The 5,592-nt window shown below is 40.8% G+C and overlaps 1 long non-coding RNA gene across 1 annotated transcript; it reads right to left on the minus strand.

Annotated features, from left to right (window-relative positions):
• Window positions 1–301: 301 nt before the first annotated feature.
• On the minus strand, window positions 302–4,823 carry LOC142829434 (uncharacterized). Its single transcript, XR_012903844.1, has 3 exons — window positions 4,722–4,823; window positions 2,049–2,118; window positions 302–1,242 (listed from the first exon to the last, which is right to left on the minus strand). It is a non-coding gene; the product is annotated as an uncharacterized LOC142829434 (long non-coding RNA).
• Window positions 4,824–5,592: the final 769 nt, after the last annotated feature.

Raw genomic sequence — 5,592 nt, forward strand, 5'->3', positions numbered from 1 at the left:
GTGATAGACATTGGTGTGATAAGTGAAATAGTTTGTTGGAGTTGGACTTAGATCACTGAACAGGCATCAGGTAATAATGTATTTCAATTGCTACTGTATACTAAATGGGATCAAGTTAGAAGGTATTTCCAGAAACTCAGAGACGAGAAGCTAAGGTTCTCTGCTTCTATATGAATTAAATAATATGGATAAATTAAATATGGCTTTGTTTTGTTACATTTTAGCAATACTTTTTCATACTGCTATGCTTATCACTTTAGTATTAAATGAACATATTATTATTATTACAAAAAATGGCCAAAGGACCAATCAGGATCAGAATCCTTTTGTACTAATTCATGTACAGACGTATACAAAGACATGATCCCCAAAAAGATCAAAAAAGCTCATGTTATATCATCATATACATACCATATTATTCAAGAGGCATAATTCATAACCACCATTTCTAGAATACATTATAAAAGAGTCTGCTGCTTAGTGAGTGAATTGATTATGCTTAGTACAAGTTTGAGGAACAGCTTTCTTTAGTCTCAAATTTGCGACAGTTCCCCTTCTATTTGGCAGCACATTAATGGAAATGGAAAATTGCCTCATTCTAAATGTCAGAATAATAGAGCACCAAAAACAATTCAGTCATGTCTTTCAAACCACGCACATATGGTTCAGTACCAAATGTCATTATTCTTCCTCACTTCTTTTCCATTTGTCGCTTTGTGAATTGTCATTGTTTGGGTTATAATTGTCCCACAGGCTCAGTGCATAACCTGTCTTGGCACTGTCTAGACTCTCTCTTCTAGCCGAAGTCCTGAAAGTCCATGCCCAATAGTAGGAACCAGGTTCCCCAATTACAAAAGCCCCAGATTTAGATGTCAAACAATGACTGTTTTAAAAAGCTACTCCCAACTTCTTTTCAGTTACATCTTTTTCCATACAGCTCAGAACTTGTCACTCCCTACATTGACTTCACTCCCTACATTGACTTCATACACAACATTACTCAACTTAAGTTACACTCATACGGAAAAAGTTAAATGTATTTATTACACTTTTTCTTGCCATACACAGAGTGCCTCATATAAAACTTTTGAAAACATTTTAATTAGCCCCCATCCAGCCTTAATGTCAAGTTTTCTTTGTTTCCCTTCCCATGTGCATTAGTATTAAGACTTAATGCATGAAAAGAGTCATCTTGTTTCTTGAGAGTGAATCTGCTTATGCCCTCCTCCAGTTATGCTCCATCTGTGATATAAAATCATAGATATATTGCTGCAGTGCCTAAAAATGTCTCAACTGCTTTCTAGACGTAAAGGTAGACATATACCTTGCCCCAGAAAATCTTATATTCATATGATAAATATCACGCAACAAGAAGTGAGGGCAAAAGGCAACAGGTATATATTAAAAAAAAAAATCACACAGACAAAAACTATATTAACAGAACATTATTAAGGTTGAAAAAAGTCAATCATTTCAATATAGGAAATATCAGAATTAAGGTTGCCTGTCTTAGCTTTTCTCTTTTGAATGAACACATTCTGATATAATTTTTAATTACATGATCACAGACGTGTGTTTTTTTTAAACTCATTCCCTGTCTTATTCAGTGCACAGGATGGATGGTATATAATTAATAAACAGCAGTATTTTATTGAGTGTGTGCCTTATACCTTACTTACTACACAGAGTACATTATAGAAACCATGCTCTGAAAACAGATTCATTGCCTGTTGGTCTTTTCCATATTACACCAAAATCAATTAGTTAATCTTCTTAACACTCCTCTGAGATCATGAAGTAGCATTATAATTTTGGGGGTTACTTTGTAACCCAAACCCCACAGGTGCTAATCATGCCCAGCATATTAGGATGTGGAGGAAAGCACTATTGGTGCTTCAGCAGCCAGGCGTTGTAAGTGCTAACCCTGCATAACTATTCAGACACATGGCTAAGCTAAAGGTTTTTACTGGGGTTGCTAGGAAAGAGGAAGTTTGCAAATACTCCAGCTGAGGAGGATTAATCAAGTACAGTTTAAACTGTTTGAGTACCTGTGGCAGTCCATCTGGGAGTCAGGGCTCTTCAGGCCTATGACTTCTGGTGCCTTCTCCAGTTCAGTTGCTATTCAAGGAAATAAGCAGGCTCTGTTACAGTGTCTCCCTAAGGATCATTTACACTATTTTCCTTCCCAGCAGTTGCTGCTCCCCCATTAGTCCCACACAGACTTGTACCCACCTGTGCTGTCAGGCAGTCACAACTGGTTTCACATTCAGCCCTGTCCATAGTTCCTCTGATTGCTCTGAGCTCCCTGCATGTGGTTCTCATTACCAACAGCCCCAACCATTACTTGTTTCAGGATCTTTAGCTTTCTCTGGCCAAGGGAAGTGCACTGGACAGGAGGGCTGATAGGAGTTGTAGTCCCCCGCTTAGTATTATTCCCATTTTACAAATATGGAGCGATTGCATGGAGAGATTGGTGTCAAAAGGATATTGAAGAACAGCTCCTACTGACTTTAGTTGCAGTTGTGAACACTTCTGCAAATCAAATCCAATTAGTGACCTTCTGTGAAAAGTTTGGTTTAAGTGATTTGCTTAGCATCCCGGTGCCTGAGGCCGAGATAGAATCAAGTTCCCCTGTGCAGAATTCAAATATCTTAACTAGGAGACCTCCCTTTTGCTGTAGTCTCCTATCTTATTCACTACACACATACACATTTCAACTTCTGCAACAAATGAGGCAGGGAGCCTATGGACAAGACTCTTCTTCCTCAGACAAGGTTGCACAGGCAGCCTTGATTATGGCATTTCCTAATTTTTGAGTGCTTGACCATGCAATCTTAATAATAGCTATTCATATATATTTTTGTGTGTAGTTTTCTAGATTTTAAAAAAAGCAGATTGAAAACTCCCCAGAAATTTCATCATGTGGCATCCTTTTGACAACTATGTAGGTCACCAAGGGACTGGAATATTTAGCTCTACTGCACAGACATCTGCCCCTTGAACTAACAGAGTAAATTATAGCAATAGTATGTTGTCACCCTGAGATAGCCAGCAGTGAAGGGCAATGAGACATTTTGCCATCCTCCTCTCCTCTGTGAGTCTTCTAGTCTCTGGGAACATGTCCCAGTCTCCTTCCATCTCCCAGTCTCTGCCTCTCTCATTCCCACTCTCCTTGCCCACAGTATCAGTTTTCCCTTCCCACCTTCTTAGACAATCTGTCTTTCCCCTCTGGTTTTGGTGCTCGTGTCCCTACCCAATCTCCTCATCCAATCTCAGTATCTTGCCATGGCTCTGATTTCTTTTTATAGTCTCTTTGCTCAGATAGTACCAGTTTTCCCATCCCTTATCCTAACTGCTTGCCACACCTGTTTCTTGTCCTCTCCTCTCTTGTTTCTCCACAATTCCTAGTCTCAGTCTCCTTTTTAAACCAGTTCCAGTCTTTTCCTCTCCTGATAGCTCCTCATCCAATTTCAGTGTTCCTTTCCTCAAGCAACAGTCCCCTCCAGATATCCCACATGAGCTTCCAGTCCCAGTCTTCAATGCCAAGCTCTCAGGCCCAGTTTTGTTTACCAATCAGTCCCATTCTCCCCCTTTTAATCAAAATTTCTCTCTCACCTTTCCAGCCCCAGGCTCACCAGACACCTCACCTCAATCATTACTACGCCTGCTGGTCTGGTCTTTCTACTCCTGGGCTTTATGTCTACACTCGCGGCTTCTTGCGCGAGTAATATGCCAATGAGGCTAAGTGTAGAATATCGCAATGAGCCACCGTTGTTACACCTATTACTTTTCAGGAAGAAAGGCATTGCGCAAGAAGGGGCAGTGTAGATGCTCCTTCTTGCACAAGAGCCTCTTCTGAAAAAAATGGTGGCTCATTAGGTATGCAAATGAGGCTCGGTGATATTCCATGCTTAGCCTCATTTGCATATTACTCACACAAGAAGCCGCGAGAGTAGACATAGCCCTGCTATCCTCTCTGCATTTGGATTATATGTCTGCCTCTTCCATGATGCCTGGGTGCCAGGTGGGGATTTCTGAAAACACAAAAGAGACAGGTTCCCTGCTGCAGTTTTGGTAGCTGACTCATTGCCTGCTCAGAGCAGGTAGGAGCAATATCCACCTGACAGTCCTTCTGAGCCCCCATATTTCTGGGCTGGAGCATGCTTAGTCTGTCTTGGGGGATAGCATGTACACAGTTTGGTCACCTGCAGGAACTTTGAGAGGCTCAAGCATGCACTATGCAGAAGGAATCTTTTTGATGATTTTCGCTACTAGAATATGAGCAGTGTCTACTGAGCAAGGGCAAACCATGATTCTTTAAAAGTTTCCAATTTAGGTGGATTTTCAGAGGATTGACAAAAGGCACACCCTGGTACAAAGAGATCACCACCCCCTCCGCATACTTCAACTCCCTGCTCCACTGTGAGGGGATGCTAGAGCATTCCATAGTAAAGCTCTCAATTTATTTAACATGGGCAATACAATACGTTTTCCCTTGGCCTTGTTCTCAGAAGTGGCTGAATAACAAACAACACAGGAAAAAAGCAAAATATCAGCGTGAGTCAGGGGCACCCAGCGTGAAAAATTTTGGACCAAATGATTATAGTTTCACAAAACTACAAACAACTGCAAATAGGATCATATGATGGGACATGCTGAACACTCATAGTTATAGGTGGAGTTACTAGCCCTACCTGTAATCATATTATGTAGTTACTTACACAGAAAACATGAGGTGCAACTGCTCTGCGGTCATCAGAACCACCAACAGTGATTCCATCATCCTGCTGCTTCCCTCATATCTCAGTCATTGTCCCCTCTCCTCACTCCTTCCCACAGGTTGGAGACTAACAGTAATGATTACTGCAGCCTGTTCTTGCCTTTTCTCAGCTTTGTCCTCTAGTGCTACAGCAGAATCAGTTAAAGATAATGTCTATACTGATAGGTGTGATTCCGCATTGGGCTGGCACAAATAAAAATAGCAGTGTAGGTATCAGTATCAGCTGTGGAGGCACAACTGAACCCCACTACAAACCTGCTTGAATCTGCTGGGGCCATATTCAGCGCTGCCAAGCTATGCTTTTGCAGCCACTACTTGTGCTACCTTGGCTACACAGCTCTTCATATTCATGCTTGTGTGCTGAGAGCTAGTGAGAGTATGTCTACATGAACAGGGGAATCATATCCCTAGCTTATAGAATAGATATAACCAAAAAAGAATGCTGGGGGCAAGTTCAAGTATTTGAAACAAACCTGAATGTGTTTTGAACAGTCAAAAAGTTTGCATCAAACTCCGTGTGTTAATTTTCTCAAAGCTTTTCTCTTCCTTGTGACAGTCCGGACTTGAAACACACATATCAACACGTAATAAGAAAAGACATACTATAAGTCTTGCCAAAAAAAACCAAAACCAAAAACCCTCAACAACAAAAAACTGGATCTCTTTAGTTGTCTAGCCTGATTTGCTGAATTAAGTGCTTTGCATAATCTTTTAATCGTTTTAGATGCTTTCCGGTATCTGTATGAACCTTTTGAGTGTCACCTACTAGAAACTTACTTTCTGCAGATGCTTCACAAGGAAAAGTACTTCAC

This window comes from Pelodiscus sinensis, chromosome 5 (assembly GCF_049634645.1).
Source record: "Pelodiscus sinensis isolate JC-2024 chromosome 5, ASM4963464v1, whole genome shotgun sequence".
NCBI lineage: Eukaryota > Metazoa > Chordata > Testudines > Trionychidae > Pelodiscus > Pelodiscus sinensis.